General features: G+C 46.9%; 1 protein-coding gene across 4 annotated transcripts in view; it reads left to right on the top strand.

Annotated features, from left to right (window-relative positions):
* The window catches only part of ARHGAP22 (Rho GTPase activating protein 22), a 221,858-nt gene that overhangs the window by 145,180 nt on the left and 58,729 nt on the right, over positions 1–17,949 (top strand). The window lies entirely within an intron of this gene.

Raw genomic sequence — 17,949 nt, 5'->3', positions numbered from 1 at the left:
CTCTCCCACGTGGACCCTCCCCAACTCCAGTCCCTTCTCCAGTAGCCAGTGTGGCTGTGCAGGTCACCTGCGGGGTCTCACTGCTCCCTACTTATGCATGCTCAGTGGTTCCAGCAGCAGTGACAGTTGATTCCCAATGCCATTCACTGCCGGCCTTGTGGTCTCCAGCTCCTCACATCCCCATCCTCCTCTCACACGTGGCCTGCTTTTGCTTTCCTCATTTCTCTCTGCCTGAAGTCACCTTGCTCCTTGTTTGTCTGAGCCTAAGTGTCACTATTTCCTGAGAGGCCTTTTCTGACCCCTGTTATTTGCTCACTTGCCATTGTGTATTTTTCCTTTAAAACACTTACCATAATGTGTAAATATACATGTGTCATTACTTTGCACAATCTGTTCCCTCACTAAGTGAGTCAGAAGCTCCCTGAAGGCCAGGGCAGACTCTGTCTTATGCTTGCTGCTGGGAAGGCTGGCCAGGGGCCAGGCGAAGTGGCAGCCCTCATGTCTGACTTGATTTTGAAGGCAGTAGTGGGCTGACATGGACAGATGTGAGGCCTGGAACCACATGCTGGGATGTGGTCGAGCCTTGCCATCCTGCAGGCCATGCTCAGGAGACTGAGCCTCGAGGCTTCTGGCCCCACTCCATTTCTGAGAAGGGCCGCTCTTTGTGACTTCTTCTCCACTTGGTGTCCTGCACAGCAGCCCTGGGGGTTTTTCAAAAAGGGAACCAGCATCCAGCAGAGAAATTTGGTTTCATTTCCTAGCCAGGCCTCCCCCTCACCCCTCTGAGCCTCTGCCCTCCCACCTGTAATGGGGACAGGCATGCAGGCCTCAAGACTGTCAGAAAGCCCAGCAATCCCAGCTCCCTGCCACTCAGAACCTCAGTTTCTTTAGTTTCTTTATCTGGAAAGAGGGAAAGAGGCATGACTCGATGATCTCTAGGTCCTTGGTGGCTTGAACCTTGATGTTTCTGCAAGGAAACCCAGAACTGCTGTATGCACCTAGCAACAGGACATGAGAAGTCCTGGCGCCCCCTCCTACCTGCTTGGAGATGAGTCCTGTGGCCTTTCAGCTGGAGGGTGGGGGCTCAACAGGGTCAACGCTGCTGGCCTCCAGGGTTAGGGGGTTGGCTCTTATGGCTCCAGAGACGAACCAATCCTGGGGAAGCCCTAAGTCCCTGACCTCGGCCCTTAGGGCAGCAAGCCTCCCGGAGAGCTTCAGAGGCCTGAACTCCTGAAGGGAGGAGGAAGAAGAGGCTTGGAGGTGTGTTTTCTCATCTTGTTACTCTGTGGTCCTTGTACCTGTAAGGGGATACTCCTTCAGGAATCCTGGAACCAAAATGGGGAATATCTCAATGAAATGAACCCCTAAAATATCTCTGCCTATCGCCCACCCCCAGCCAGCTATGTAGCTAATGCTCATCCTGCCTAAGTTGTCTTTTGCTGGCTCTTCTCCTAAACATCCTATCACTGGACTCTTTTAAATAGCTGTATTGAGGTGTATTTCATGTATTATAGAAATTAGTTCAATTGAATTGAATTTGAATTTATACAATTCAGCAGTTTTTAATATAGTCACAGAGTTATGTAACTGTCACCAAAATCTAATTTTAGAACATTGTCATCACCCCAGAAAGAAACCCCATGCCCATTAGTAGTCACGTCTCATTCCAGAGACAAGCCTCTCCGCCCTTGTCCCCAGCCCTGCAGCCTAAACAACCATGAAACTATTTTCGTATAATAAATATGTTGTATTTTTGTGATTGACTTCTTTCACTTAGCATGATGTTTTCAAGGTTCATATATGTATGGCTACTTCATTCCTTTTTAAGACTAATATTCCATAGTATGAATATACCACATTTTGTTTATCCATTCATCAGTAGATTTGGATTGTATTTTGCTAGTTTTTCTTGAGGATTTTTGTATCTGTATTTATAAGAGATATTGGTCTGTAGTCTTGTATCTGTATTTATAAGAGATATTCGTCTGTATTTATAAGAGATATCGGTCTGTGGTCTTGGTTTTTGATATCAGAGGACTACTGGCTACATAGGAGGAACTGAGAATGGTTCCCTCTCTTCTGTTTCTTGAAATGTGAACATTTGGTATGAATTCTTAAAATGTTCAGTAATACAGATTTTAAATTTCTTTTTCAGTTGGTTTTGGTAGTTTGTGCCTTTCTAGGAATTTATCTCCTTTATCGAAGTCATCTAATTTGCTGGCAAACAGTTATGGGTTTTGTTTATTTATTTATTCATTTTTGAGACAGGATCTTGCTCTGTCACCCAGACTGGAGTCCAGTGGTATGATCATGGCTTACTGTAGCTTAGAACCTCTGGGCTCCAGCAATCCTCCTGCCTCAGCCTCCCAAGTAGGTGGGAGTTAAGCACATACCACCACACCTGGCTAATTTTTAATTAAAAAAAAGTTTAGAGATGGGATCTCACTGTGTTGCCCAAGCTGGTCTCAAACTTCTAACCTCAAGCAGTCCTCCTGTCTTGGCCTCCCAAAGTGCTGTGATTGCAGGTGTGAACCATGGTACCTGGCCACAAACTCTTTTTCATATTATCCCTTACAATCTTTTTTATTCTGTAAGTTTGGTAGTGATGTTCCCTATGTCATTCCTGATCTTAATAATTTTCTTTTTTTCTTGGTCAGTCTAGCTAAAGTTTGTCAAACTTGATAATTTTTTCAAAGAACCAACTTTTGTTTTTATTGATTTTTAAATTTTTCCTATTGTTTTTCTAGTTTTTTTGTTTTGTTTTTTGAGTTAAGGACTTGCTCTGTCATGGAGGCTGGAATGCAGTGGCACAATAATAGCTAACTGCTGCGTCTAACTCCTGGGCTCAAGCGATCCTCCTGCCTCAGCCTCTTGAATAGTTGGAACTACACATCCCAACTCACCCCTAAGTACCCAAAGATGCTAGCACAGATGCCACTGTGATCAGCTTCTTTGAGTATTTAGAAGGGAGTTGTTCAGTTCCCACATATTTGTGAATTTTTCAAATGTCCTTTTTCATTGATTTCTAATTTCATTCCTTGGTAGTCAGTGAATAGACTTTCAAACTTTGTTTTGGTTAATCCTTAAAAATTTTTAAGGCTTACTTTATGATTCAGTAAATGGTCTATCCTCAAATATGTTCTGTGTGCATTTGAGAAGAATGTGCATGCTGTTGTTATAAGGTGGAGCATTCTACAGTTGTGTGTTAGGTCTGTTTGATTTCTTATGTTGTTCAAGTCTTCTGTTTCCTTGTTGATATTCTGCCTAGTTTTATTTTTGAAAGTAGGATATCGAAGTCTCCAACAATTAATAAAATCTCCTCAGTTCTGTTTATTTTTGTCGTGTTAATTATGAGGTTCTGTTTATAGGGGCATATATGTTTATAATTGTATTATCTTCTTTCTGCAACTACTCTTTTATCATTATAAAATGTTCATCCTTTTTGTGTCCATAACATTTTTGTTTTAAAGTCAATGTTGTCTGATATTTGTATACCAACTCTAGATCTCTTTCAGGTATTGTTTTTATGGTATATCTTTTCTCGTCATTTTACTTTCAACCTACTTATGTTTTTAAATGTAATGTGTCTCTTATAAGCAGTAATGGTTTGATTATTTTAAAAATGTATTGGCCAATCTTTGCCTTTTTGTTGGAGTATTTACTCCATTCATATTTAATGTAAGTACTGATAATACAGATTTATGTTAGCCACTTTGGAATTTGTTTTCTATACATGTTATATCTTTTTTGTTCTATTTTTCCATTACTGCTTTCTTTTTGTGTTAAATAGAAATTTTCCAGCATGCCAATATAATTCCCTTATTGTTTCTTCACAGTATTTTTTTAGTTATTTTCTTAGTGGTTATTCTGGGGATTACAATGAACCTCTTAATTTTAAAAAATATAGTTCAGATTAATACTTTAGTGGTTTACAGAAACTTTGCTCCAATATAACTTTGTGGTCCCTGCTGCCTGACTCATTTGTACCATTACTGTCATACTAATTACATCTTTATGAATTATTGGAGTTTTGTAAGTATTGTTTTACGCAGTTGTCTTTTAAATAGAAGAGCTATAAAAATACATTTATTTTGTCTTTTATGTTTAATCATATATGTGCTCTTCTTTTCTTAATGTGGATTTCAATGAACATCTAATGTCCCTTTTATTTTTCCTGAAGGGCTTCCTTTAGGATTTCTCGTAGGTCTGATCAGCTAGGACAAAGTAATGAATATTCTTGGTTTTTAGTTCTCTGAGAATGTCTTCTCCATTTATGAATAATAGTTTTGCTGGATATAGAATTCTTGGTTGACTGGCATTTTTTTCTCTTTCAGTATTTTGAAAATATTGTTCTATTGCCTTCTGGTTTCCATGGTTTCTGATGAGAAGTCAGCTGTTAGTTTTATTGAGAATCTCTTGTATTTTCTCTTGCTTTTTTCAAGATTCTTTGTCTTTGGACAGCTTTCTAGGTGTAAATCTCTTTTTTTCAACAAATTTGGGAAGTTTTAACCATCATTCCTTTACATATTCTTTCTACCTTTTTTTCTCTCCCATCTCCTTCTAGGACTCTCATTTTGTGTATTTTGGTACATTTTATGGTGTCCCATCAATCTCTGAGGTTCTGTTCATTTTTCTTCATTATTTTTTAGTTTCTGCACCTCAGACTGGCTATTTTCAATTAACCTATCTTCAAGTTCACAGATTTTTTTTCTTCTATAAGCTCAAATCTGCTGTTGAAGCCCGAATAGTGATTTATGTATTTCAGTTATTATACTTTTAAACTCCAGACTTTATATTTGTTTCTTTTATAATTTTTATTTCTTTATTGTAATTGGTGAGACATCATTGTCACACTATGTTTTATTATTTAGATATGCTTTCCTTTAGTTCTTTGAACATATTTACAGTAGCTGATTTGAAGACTTTATCTAGTAAGTATAACATCTAGGTCAAGGACAGTTTCTATGGACTGTTATTTTGTGTGGGTATAAGCCATACTTACCTATTTTTCTTGGGTATCTTATAATCTTTGGTTGAAACCTGAATATTGTAAATAATATAATGTGGCAACTCTGCAAATCAGATTTACCCTCCCTCCTCAGGTTGCTGTTATAGCTATTTTGTTTAGTGAATTTCCTGAATTAAATCTGTGTTCCCTGTTGTATGCAGTCACCCAAGTCTCTTGGTTAGTTTATTGGTCAGCCAATGATTTGTCAGAAATATACTTAAGTGTCTTGAAGCAATAAGTCTTCTACCCTTTGATGAGAGTGTGTTTGCACATGTATGTGTGTGTGTTGGGGCATACTTCCATTGCTTAGGAAGTTTGTGACTCTGCCAAAGTCTTCCCTTCCTGCTTGTGCAGGGACTCAAAATCAGCCAGAGATTGGAGACAGAGGCCCTCTCAGGTCTTTCCTCTACAATGGCATAGCACCGCACATGCATATGGCTTTCTGGATCTCTAGGATTATATCACAGGTTTTCAAAGCCCCTAGTGGATATCTTCTTCCCCAGATCTGTAAGTTTTGGCCAGCTCTTGTTTGCCCCAATTGGTATCACAGCTTTAGGCAGCTGTAATGTTAAGGAATTGCTGCTGACTGTTTTTGACAAATGCCCTGGAATTAGATGTTTTCCTGCAGAGTGAGCTGTAAGTCAGATCAAATATGACAATGCTCTCTCAGTGTCTGTGGAAGCATGGGGATTAAAAAAGAGGAGGGGGGAGAAAGAGAGAAAAAGCAATGCTCTGTAAAAGTGGCTTTTTTATGAAGTTGCAAAACAGATCAAATTTTTACAGTGCTCTAGGAATGAGACTCTTTGAGAAATGAATTCATACCAAGGTATATGAGCAAGTTCTCAAGGCTTCTCTAGATGGGGCCTTGTCCCCCTTACTTAATCTTTATCTAAATGCTAAGTGGTGATATGGAGGTGAGTTAAGGTACCTGAGGGCTTGGTCTCAAGGAAGCAGTGTGAAATGTTGGAAGCTCTGGAAGTTTGGAGCTGGGCTGACCCGGTTCTGAATTCTGGCTCTGCGACCTACTGTTTGTGCAGCCTTTGGATGCATTGCTTCTCTGAGCCAAAGAGGGATACCTTTGTCTGTAAACTGGGATGCCTCACTAGGTTGTGTTAAGGGAAGAATTAAATTGGCCTCTGTGTGTAAGACTGTTAGCACACAGAAAATGTCCCAAAATGGACATGATTATTATTTGGCTTGAGGCTTAGGTTAAAATGCTAAAAAGTGATAAGACCAGTATTGTTTTGTTGAAATAAAAGCATTTTTAACACATAAACATTATATGTCAAGCCTGTTTTAAGCACTTTATATGTAGAATTCATTTAATCCTCATGCTAATCCTCAAGTGGACGTTATTAATTGTCCTGTTTTAGAGATGAGGACATTGAGGTGCAGAGTTTCCTGCCCAAGGCCACCCAGAGCTGGGATTCCCATGGGCTATCTGGCACCAGAGCCTGCACTCTTATGTCTGTTTCATGTTCATACTACACAACTGAGAAGCTGGTGTGCACTTTGACAAATAGCAATGGAGAACACCAAAAGACAATAAGAAAAGCAGCATACGCCATTTGCCAATGAAACTGGCAACAAAAGGCCTGGGACATCCCCTAGTCTATCCAATTTGGAAGAAGTTAAAGGTCAGATACAAACTTCGCCTTTGTGGCTTCAGCCTGGCCAAGTTCCTCTCTGAAAATCAGTCATGCATAGAGCCTGCTCATCACTGGAGTTCCTCTTGAGGTAGGGCCTGTCCCTGGAGCAACCTCTTCTCTGCCCCCTAAGTCTGCTAAGACTGTTGTTGAGACTGGGGCCTAATTGAGGGAGGTGGTTAGGGACTGCTGTGCTTCAGCCTGTCACAGTCAGATCCACCTGGGAGCCCACAGTAGCAGCAGAGAGGACTTTTAACTCGGTGCTCACCTTGACAAGCCAGTTCAGTGCTGACCCTGACAGACCAGGGCCATGCAGGAGCAGGCAGCCCCACCGTGGGTTTCGTCCAGTCATTATGACTTGAACAGTCAACGATGTCATTATCAAGTATCTGGTGCATTTATGCCTGGCCCAGCATGGACGCACCAGTCCTCTGCTGGGGACTTACACACCACTTTGTTATGATGAGTCCTGGGCCTTATGGAGCCATTGTTGAGGATTTCCAGCAGCACCCAGTATGCATCAACAAATTCTGGAAGCAGAGAGTCCCTGAACCTTGGAGCAAGGAGAGGTATTTGAGATTAGGTTGTTTCTGCTTCCTCCATTTACCAATAGGGAGAGTCAGATGGAGAGAGGCCTGCATCACCCTCTGGGGCGCATGGCTTGTGTGGAGGAAACAGCAACTCCTTGGGAGTTGAGGGTGCAGAATGAGGGCCAGTGTGGATGGCCTTGGGGTCAGGCCATCCTGGGCTCAAATCCTGACTATTACTGTGCCACTGAGTATGTGCCTGAGCTCTCTGGGCCTCAGTCTCATGCTGGTTGGGTGAGCAGCATCTCAGGGCTGCTGTGTGCCATGAGGGCACTGAGAGAAGGACTTGTGCAGGATATTTGTCCACTAGTACCACACACCATCTTCCTGATGAGGACCAGGGCAACCAAAGTCCTTTGTAGACACCAGCACCTTCTAACTTGGTGAGGTCCTGGCTGCCATGCCATGCATGGAGTCACCTGCCTGCAAACAGCCACTCTCTATCCTGCTCCAGTCCAGTTTGAGAAACAAGCAAGGTCTATTCCAGTGAAGAGCCCCCAGGGAAGAGTCAAGGAGGGCATCTGCTATTCAAATCCTGAACCCCTCTTGCTAATGATGGCATCGCGCTTACTTTTAGATGTAACATACAGCCTCGGAGGGGTTGGAGGAGAGGTCCATGGAGATCACCTGGCTCAGCCTTCTCATTTTCCATATGATTTTTTTTTTTAGTCCAAAGAGACTAAATGACTTGACTAAGGCCACACAGCATGTCAGCAGGCTAGCTAGGACTCCACCCACAAGCCCTGAGTCTGGGGATCCCTGTGCTCTTGGCTCTGAGCAAGGCTGCCTCACTTCATTTTAGTTTAGTCTGTGTGACTTGAGCACAAGTTCTGCACACAAAACTGTGCAAGGTCACTAATAGCACTTACAAAGCAGTACTATCCCTTCCTTCCTTTGAAATGGTGGAGGTGGAGATAGTATGTACAAGAGTTACTCAAGGCAGGGATGAGGGTGTGGGGAGGAAGCCAAACACTTCCATGCCACTCTGAGACAGCTGGAGGGCATAGCCACTCCGTGGCTGCAGCCTGGTTCAGAATGTGCCAGGGGTGGGGTCAGGCACCCCTTTCTTAAATGATCTTTCCTCTGTTGTCTCAAGACATTTTCCAAGTACCAGACAGGACAAAATGGTTTAGATGTAAGCCTCTCTACTTTGCCGCAGGCCCCAGTGCTCTCTGTTGTCCCACCCAGGCTGCTGCTGCCTGCCCTGATGTCTGTAGATTCACTTGGTCAAGAGGAATTCCTTCTATGCTTGCTATGCTTTTCAGCCATAGCACAGAACCATTTTATGCATGGAGCATGCTCATGTGCTGAATCAGTGGTCTCTCACTCAGGGAGGAAGAGGCCAACATTTGCTGAGGGCTCACTGTGTCCTGGGTTCTCAGCTGTCCCCATGAGGGGGTGCAATGCCCTTGGTTTTAAAGAGATGAAAATATCAAGGCTCCAAAATGTAAATAACTTGCCCCAGGCCACCTGGATGTGGCTGGTCAAGCTATGTTTGAACCCACCTCTGACTAACTCCAAAATTCAGGTTCTTTTCTCTTCCCTCGGCTGTCTTCCAAGTGTCCAGAATGGACTGTCTGGAAAGCATTCCATTAGTACTTCTTGAATGTGGGACTACAGGTCTTTGAGTTTCTCCTAATAAAGTGATTTCTGATGAAAATCTGAGAACATCCTTCCTTCCTGTGCCCCCTCCTCCATGACTCATCGGGCGTCTTCAGAGCCTGGAAGTCTCTGGAAATCTGGAGTAGCAGGCACTGAAAGGATGTCACGGCCCCCTCCCTTTATTCAGAGAGCCTCTCCTTGCCAGTAACCTTCTGGGAAGACACTGACAGTGGGGAGGATGGGGCTGTCTGGGGAGGGCCCTGCGAGTCTGGGGGAAATGAGGCTGTGGAGCCCCGGAAGAGGCCAGGGTCACCCAGCATCCTGCCCTGCCTCTGCTCTGAGGCCCCATTGTCCTGGCTGGAGGTCCCAGGCTGGCCCGCCCTCGACTTGAGCATTCATGAGCCTGATTCTGAGGCCCATTCCAAGTTAGTGCTATTTGTAGAATCTTCTTAAAATACCACAACAGTGTCATTCATGGAGCGTCTGCACAGCCATCGATGGCAGACGTCAGAACAAAGCTCCGCTGTGCCTGGCATCCCATTCTGGCCTCTGCTGGAGGTGTCCCCTCGGCTTCACTGACTGGGGATATTGGTGTCCTCCCTGTCCTGGGTGCTCCAGAGCGAGGCCCCATGGGGTCCAGCAGAGACTCTGGTCCACACCAGCCAGGAGCACATCCTGTGCCAGGCTCGCCAGCTGAGTGCAGGATGGCTTGCTGCACTCTGCAAGTGAGACTGCTGCCCTTCTCGTGGCTGTCCCCACACCCCCAGCTCTGACATCAGGCTTCAGCCCAGGGCCTGCTCAGCTACAGTTGGGTGTACTAACACAAGCAAAGAATAACAGGGGGGACCCATGAGAAGAAAGCCTTTAGCATTCAGTTTCAAAGCTGCGGACATTCTCTGCCTTCCCCTGTGGGCAGACCTCAGTTTCCCATTAGATAACAGTGGTATCCTTGCCAACTGCATCTCTCTCCCCTGCCCCAGTGGTACCCACAGGGCATCCTTAGGAACGCTTGCTTCTGGCATGTTGATAGGTGTCACTGTTAGTTAGCAATGCATTTTGTGGTATCTGGGATAAGTGGAGCAGTTTGAGGGCTTTCCCAGCTTCTGGACCTGTCAGAGCCTTTGCTATGTGAATGTACCCTGCCCTGGGCAGTGCCTCCCATACAATTTACCCTCAGGCCCTTCCTCACACAGCTGCCTGACTGGGCAGCCTGCTCTGGCCTTCCCTGGCCCTGCAGGATGTGGGTGTGGCTACAGCTCCTGGCAGTGTGCCCATCCGTTCAAAGGGTTTGATGACTTCCCATTTTTTTGTCTTTTCCCATGGATACCTACCCATGAGTTGCATAGGCAGCCAGACATTCATCCAAAAGGAGGTGACTTTGCTGGTCCTGGCCCGTACCTGAAGACAAGGGCCTGCAGTGGGCCTCATAGTGGATCTGGGAGTGGCTGATGGGACCCCTTCCCAGGTGGGAAAGGCTTAGCAGCCAGGACCTAGCAGCCCTCCCTGGGCAGCCATGCCAGCCGCACTGAAGTGGGGTTTTGAGTTTTCTAAAAGTATAGCCACTTGTTGTCAGCAGGTCCCCAACATGTCCCCAGTAACAGCTGGTCACGAGGCACACAGTGCCACTCCCTGAGCAGCGGTGAGGCTGCTACACCCAACTGTAGCAGGAAAAGTGACCTTTGATGAGGAAGCTCTGCCTGGGAGTGCAAATATGCCTGGGGTGAGGGCTGGGCCAGAGGTTGAAGTCCCACAGGTGGTTTTGGGATTCTCAAAGCATTACCATGTAAAGAACAAAACCCGCCTCAGTAAGCAGAGTGGCCACCCCAGCCTTTGAGCCCTGACAGTTGGAGTCTGACCATCCCAGTGGAAGGCAGGGATGGCCCTGAGAAGCAAGGGCCTCCAAGACAGGCGGGTCTACATGACTCAGCAGCTGCAGGGCTTCAGGCAAGGGACTTGGCATTTCTACGTTCAGATCCCCCCCACCCCCACCCCCCAGCATTTCCGAGCCTCAGTTGCCCAGGGTGTAATTACTGTGCCTTGCTGAGTGGGGGCTGTTACTGGTGGCATCCTATCCTTAAGTGAATTACAAAGTAAATGGGAGGTTTTGTTATTTCTGTAGCCTGTGACCACCCCCACTTGAGGTTGGGAGCTCCCCGAGTTCAGGATTGACTGCTTGTCATCCTGGTGTGCTCAGCACATGGATACATGGGTGGATGACTGTCCCATGAGGACGCGTGAAACTGCTCGCAGGTGCCCCTTTGTGGGAGAGGACCCAGCACACAGAGGTCTGGGGCAGGAGGGAGACTGACTTTTCACTTTGTGTGCCTGCACAGTTGTTTTTTTATGTTGATGTTGCTCACCCTTTCACCAAAAGGCTAACCTTTCTGAGTCCTGGCGTTTCCTGTTTCTTCTCTTGCTGTCAGCCATCACCTCCTGATGTCAATGTGGCTGCCTCTGTCAGCTCTCCCTATCCTTTTTTAACTGCCTGTTTTAATTCACTGCATATCACGAAGCAGTGAACTACACTTGCTAGAAATGTATGCAAAGTAAGAGTCAGCAAGCCCCAAGTAAGGCCCTTGGAGGTCAGTCGTTTGGCTCATAGGAGACCTTCACCTGTTTGGCCTTTCCCAATCATTGTTTTGCATGTCCTTGAACTCTAGATGGATGAGGTTGACAGATGGGTGATTTGGAGATAAACCAGGTGTTACTGTGATGCTCTGTGTATGGAAGAGACAGGAGTCACCCTGGGTCTGGCAGCTTTTCTGGCTCTGCAAGTTCACATGAGGATGGCTAAGATGATGATGGCCCTTGGGAACAAGGTCATTTTTGAGCGAGTTTTCCAAAATTAGTGTTGAACCCTGTCTCGCCGGGGGTCTGGTGGGGGGGATGTGGGAGGCCCTGAGAGGCTGGAGGAGTTCGGGTTTTGCTGTCCAGCCCTGTGAGCTTTGCCAAGGGGAACAGCGCTGAACTAAGAGTCTAGCAGACAAAGCATAAAATCCTAGCTCTGGCCTTCTTGCTTGAGCAGTTTCCTTCTGCAGAAAATCGAAAAATAAGACCTTCCTGAAGGTTGTCTACAGGCTTGAATGTGAGAGCATCTAGGACCTCGTGTCATGTAACTCTAGGGAGCACCATGTTGCCTCCAGAGGGCACCATTGATTTAGACTGCAGTGAGAGTGGCTGCCTTGGTGGGGGGCACATGCACTTAGACTACCATGTGAATGGCTGCCTCCTGGTGTTGTGCTAGGGAATGATGCTGGATGACAGTGAACCTGTGAAACTTCTATCCTAGCACTAGCAAGAGTACTTCTTACATGTCTGGCTGCTTATACCTGGCCTCCAGGAAGGTGGCAGCTTATAAAAATAGTAGTCATGTGCTACATCATGATGTTTAAGTCAATAGACTGCATATGTGACAGTGATCCCATTAGATTATAGTATTGTATTTTCACGGTACCTTTTCTCTATGTTTAGATACATGAATACTTCCCACCGTGTTATTATTGCCTGCAGTATTCCACACAGTCTCATGCTGTGCAGGTTTGTAGTGTAGGAGCAATGAGCTGTACCATAGAGCTTGGGTGTGCAGTACCTGCACTGTCTAGGTTTGTGTGAGCACACTCAGTAGGGTTTGCATAATGGCAAAATCGTTTAATAACACATTTCTCAGAATGTACCCCTGTCACTAAGCGGTGCCTGACTATATGTTGTTTTTATAAGAACCTAAAGAACTTGAGTGAAAAAGAGTGGGAAGGACATTAGCTGAGGCCCTGAGGTCCCACCCAGCTGCTGAGGAGGGCCCACTGCTGCCTGATCTTACAGGAGCCCCTCGTGAAGAGGGAAGGAGCATCAGTGAGAGATACATAGTGGCCAAATCAAATTAAGGAGGTTTCTCACATGCCCAGTATAGATTTTGTGGTTCAACAAATGTCTGTGTGACCATCCAGAGAGGGGGCAGAACTGGGGTATAGGGTATTGGGTGGGTAGAACAGGGGTGTGGAGAGCCACAGGCCCTGGCGGCCTCTGCCATTTGGCAAGCCACTTTCCCCTGGGCTGCAGCTTCTCCAGCCAGCCCTTACAGGCTCCTTACGGGCCTTGGCTATATCTCCAGCATGCCTCCACCAGGCAGCCTTGCTGGCCTACCCCTCTCTCCATCCCAGGCAGGAGAAGCGGTCTGAACACACCTCAGGGGAGGCAAAAATCCTCCCAGGGGATCCCCATCCACCCACCCTAGGTTTCCAGGAAGGAACTGGGAATGACCAGCCAGGTCCTGCCCCAACCACAAGGAGGAGTTCTAGAGCCACCTCCAGCCTGGCTCTGGGAGGTTTTGTGATGCAGAATTGGGGATGGGGCTCAGTGGCCGACAGCCAGGAGACCAGGGTCAGGCGCACACGGGGCTCCTGCATCTGTGCTTTTGGAGCTGCTGGGCGTGGTCTCATGGTTGGGATGGATTAGGGGAGTGGGATGAGAATGGGACGATGCCACCAGCATATTTTGTTTGATACCTTGCAGTTACAGACTGATTTTCATTTATTTATTATATTTAGTCTAAAATGTACAGTTTCCCAAGGCGGGCAGATCACCTGAAGTCAGGAGTTTGAGACCAGCCTGGCCAACATGGTGAAACCTCATCTTTACTAAAAAATAAAAAAATTAGCTGGGCGTGGGGGCAGGCACCTGGAATCCCAGCTACTCAGGAGGCTGAGGCAGGAGAATCGCTTGAATCCAGGAGGCGGAGGTTGCAGTGGGCCGACATTGTGCCACTGCATGCCAGCCTGGGCAATAGAGCAAGACTTTGTCTTTAAAAATAATAGTAATAATAAAATAAAATGTACAGTTTCTAGAGACAGAGGAAGCAGGGTGTGGTGGGACTTGGGTCACCCCCTCTCCCCATCGCTTGCTTGGGGCCCTCTGCCTGTCTAGGCTCCACTCACACCCAGGTGCTTGAACCCCATGCTCTCAAATTTCCTCTCAATTCATCACTACCAGGACTCTTCCCATCCCCTCTCTCAGCTTACCCCCAACTTATGAGCAAGTTCTGGTGAGTCTCAGATCCAGACAGGCACTGAGCCTGGGTGCCTGTTACCACCTGCATCCCAGCCAGTGTGGTCCCAGCCTCTGCTTCCCTCCCCTGGACACCTGCCAGAACCTCCTGTCTAAGCTCCTGACCCCCTCCTGCCCTCCTCAGCCCACAGAGCCCCACAGAAGAGCTCAGGACTTTTCCCACCTCGGGGCCTTTGCAATTCTCCTGCTCATCTGCCAACCGCCTCCCCTGTTCATCCTTTTGTGCCCAGACCAGATCTGTGTAAGAAAGCCAGCCCCTGGTGTTCCTGAGTTCTTAGCCAGAGGATCCCCTCCCCAGAGTGGCCTGTCCTGACCCACCCCATCTCTGTTGTCCTATCCATCTGAGCTCTCCCTGCCACCTTGGTTGGCTCCCTGTCCTTTGGCTGATTCTCTAGGAAAGTGGGGACCTTGTCTCCCTTGTTCACCCACACACCCCCTCCAGCCCATCCCGTGTGTCAAGCACAGCGTCTTGCACACACCAGAGTCTTGGGAAGTTCCTGTGGTCTCACTGGAAGAATCAGTCTCCCTGCCCTTCAGGTTTCCTGCATGGGTCCAGCCCTCTGGAGAGGGAGGAGCTAAGACTCCAGGGATCACCCTTGGCCAGTGGATGGCTAGAGCAAGGGGATCCCTCCTCCCCTTTTTGTCCCAGGACTGGCAGTCCTGACACACATTTCATGAGGCAAGATGGAGTCCCCAGGCCCCTAGGGCAGCAGGCAGCTTATCCAGCTTCCCTGTGGGGCTCTCCCTCCTTCCCATCTCTCCTTCCCCATCCCGCAATTCTCCCTGGGATAGCTTCCTGAACAATAACCTTTTCCTCAGGCTTTGATTTTAGGGAACCCAGGTTAAGACACACTGTTAGTTGGGGGAAAACGTTCTCAATAGCAACCCAAAGCAGAGAAAGGCACAGGCCAGCCGGAGTTTATATCTGCTCCCTTATTAGGCCACATTGCTCAGAGTTACTCATTTAGCCAATGTTGATGTGTCCACTCACAGCAGAGCACTCCAGCAGGAGTTAGGGGAGGTGCAGGCACCACTCATACCCCAAGAGGCCCAGAAGGGGCACTGCAGGTGGGTGCCAGCAGGACTTGGGTTAAGGAGGGGACATCGATGCACATTGCAGTTCCATCACTGACCAGCCTCCTGGCTTGGGAGGTTTACCCAGTGGCCTGGGCTTCTCCTGGCACCATGAGATGATAGGGAAGGACAGCATGATAATGGCCTGTACTTTCTAGAGTTGCTGGGAGAGGAGCTTCGCAAGGCATGTATGTGGTGTTAGCAGGGTGGTGGTGCCAGTGACGGCAGCAGCAGCAGGTGTGGGGCCTCGTTAATCTCTGAGACTGACATCGTTTGTACCAATGTAGAAATAAATACCCCTCCCCTCCACAGAGTCACTGGACAGGCTGACACTGGAAGCTGGCACTGAGTAGGTGTCTCATAAATGTTAGTTCCCTTTTTGTTCCTTAGAATAATGAGTTGACCATCCATTATTCCCTCCAGGTCACTCAGCATCAGTTACATTTTTTTTTCAGTCTAACCACCAGGCCACCCGTTTGTCCCCACAACCCCTCTCTTGAACATTTCGGAACATGGTCTTCATCTGACAGTTAACATATTCCATTTAACATGCTACTGTTTTAACTTATTTTCTTCTCCCTCCAAATATTTTGATGTCAGCACCGGCACCACGTTCATTGGTGTTTCCCAGTCTCAGCCATGCGTTCTTACTGCTGAGGCCTGGCCAAGTCCTGGCTTCTCCAAGGTCAGGGGACAAGGGGGCCTCATCCAGTCAGCCCCAGAGCCAGGCGAGCCCAAGCTGTGGGTGAAGGTAGCTGAGAGGACGCTGTTCTGAATTTATGGCCTCATCCCTGACCCCAGTAGGTCCCCAGGATCCTTCCTAGCATTGGCTGCTTTGAGTTTGTTGATGATGTTGGCTGACGCCTGTCTCCACTACCAGGCCACACTCTCTGAGAGGCAGAGACTCTTGCTTTTGTCACTGCTGTGTCCCCAGTATATGGCACAGTGTCTGGCACATGGTAGACTATCAATAAATATTTATGGGAGGAACAATGGGGTATGGAAATTTGGGAGTGGGTGAGGGGGCAACAGTTGGGAGAGGTGAGGGAGAAGTAGGGATATTTGAGCTGGGTCTTGATGAATGAGTAGGAGTTTGCCAGGTGGCCAGGTGAGAAAGGCACCAGCATGTGCAAAGACCTGGAGGCATGAAGAATGTGGTGCTTCCTGGCAATACACAAGTGGGCAGGGCACCTGGAGTGTCCGGTGAGATGGAGAGAGTTGACTGGGGCTGGAAAGGTGCTCTCTGCTCATCACGCAGGAGCCCAGTGGGAAGCAGCAAACTGAGATGTGTCCTGAAGACAACAGAGTCAGGCCATGATGTAAGATTCTCACTGGAGAAGGGAAAGTTCTGACTGCACTGCAGAGGCCACCCACTGGCAGGGCCTGGGCATTCCCCAGCTGTTCCCACACTCTTCCACTTCTGCAATTGTCCCTGGGAGAAAAATCACAGGCCTCCTTCTCCCATGGGGTACTGCCCGGGGCAAGGTCACACCCAGATCCCCTAAAAAGCCCCAGCATCCCCAGAATCACAAAGGAAGATTCTCAGGGAGAGGCTGGTTTTAAGAAATGAAACTCTGCTATGGTTATAAGCTAGCAAAAGGGGAACTTGGAGCTGAAACCATTTGGAGGCCATTTGGGGCATTTTCCTAAATTAAAAGTACTCAAGACACAGGGCTGGCTTAACTTCTCCAGCACCAAACACGAGCTCCTGCCTCTCTCAACAATGAAAATAAGCACAATCTTCACTCAGGACAGTCATCTGTGCCTATGAGAATCCACATGCCAGCACTTCAGAGCCTCTCCTGAGAGGAAGCTGCTCCTCCCCTGCTCCTGAGCCCCTCCCTTCTCTTCTGGGAGCCAGCCTGGGGCCCAGTATCCAGCTCCTCCTTCCAGAAATAGGCATGCAGATCTGTGCACCTCTGAGTATGTATCATCCATTTATTTTTTCCACATAGTAATGGAGCATCCTGTATCACTTCACACAGTTTCACCACCTTCTTTTCTTTTTTTTTTTTTTGATGCACATAATTTAATCAATACATTATTTATTTGATGAAGGGTTAAGTTGTTCCCAGTTATTTTTACTACCTTTTTATGCACATGTACAAATGTATCTGAAGAGTAAATTTCTAGGAATAGATTGCTGGGTCATTTAAAATTTTGATAGATCTCAAATTATTCTTCCAAAGAGATTGTCAAAATCAAAATCTACTTCTAGCAACAGCTCGAAGGTCTGCCCACTTTCCTCACCATCCCCATCAGGTGGGTGCCTTCAGCTGCAATCCCTCCCTTGAGATGCGGGTAAACCAGCTGAGAGCACCTCCCAAGGGGAGGCTGCAGGGGCCCTGCACCGGCCTCACCCACACACCTGGAACACGTGGTGTGAGAAGGCTTATTTCACCTGTCACTTTATATTAAATCTCATTTTCATTTGTTTTTTAAAATAGGTAACAAATAGTACAAATATGAGAAGGCAAAAGCCAGTCTCCTTGTATCCCTGCCTTCCAGTCACCCACCTTCGTCCCCAAAAACGCTACTGTTCTCTTTCTCTGTCCAGAGATACTTTATACATATTCAAACAAATCTGGGTATAAAGTATGCCCTCATTTTTTAAGACCTGCAAAACATCCCATTTTATGGATATGTAGCTGGCCCCTCTCCTTCTGCCATTTGTCTTTTCACTTTCTTTTCTTTGCCATGCAACTATTTTTAACTTTTATGTAGTTACATTTTCTTTTGTGGTCTCCTGTTTTGAGTCATACTTAGAAAGGCCTTCTCCAAAATTTTATACAAAATTTCTCCCATGGTTGAGCCTGGCACTTTTATAGTTTCATTTTTCATCTTTAAATCTTTTTTTTTTTTCTTTGAGATGGAGTCTCACTGTGTTACCCAGGATGGAGTGCAGTGGCGCAGTCTTGGCTCACTGCAACCTGCACCTCCTGAGTTCAAGGAATTCTCCTGCCTCAGCCTC

The sequence above is a fragment of the Trachypithecus francoisi genome, unplaced genomic scaffold, assembly GCF_009764315.1.
Source record: "Trachypithecus francoisi isolate TF-2019V2 unplaced genomic scaffold, Tfra_2.0 Lachesis_group9, whole genome shotgun sequence".
In the NCBI taxonomy this organism is placed as follows: Eukaryota; Metazoa; Chordata; class Mammalia; order Primates; family Cercopithecidae; genus Trachypithecus; species Trachypithecus francoisi.
The sequence above is the reverse complement of the archived record's forward strand: the minus strand, read 5'-3'. Positions and strand labels throughout refer to the sequence as shown.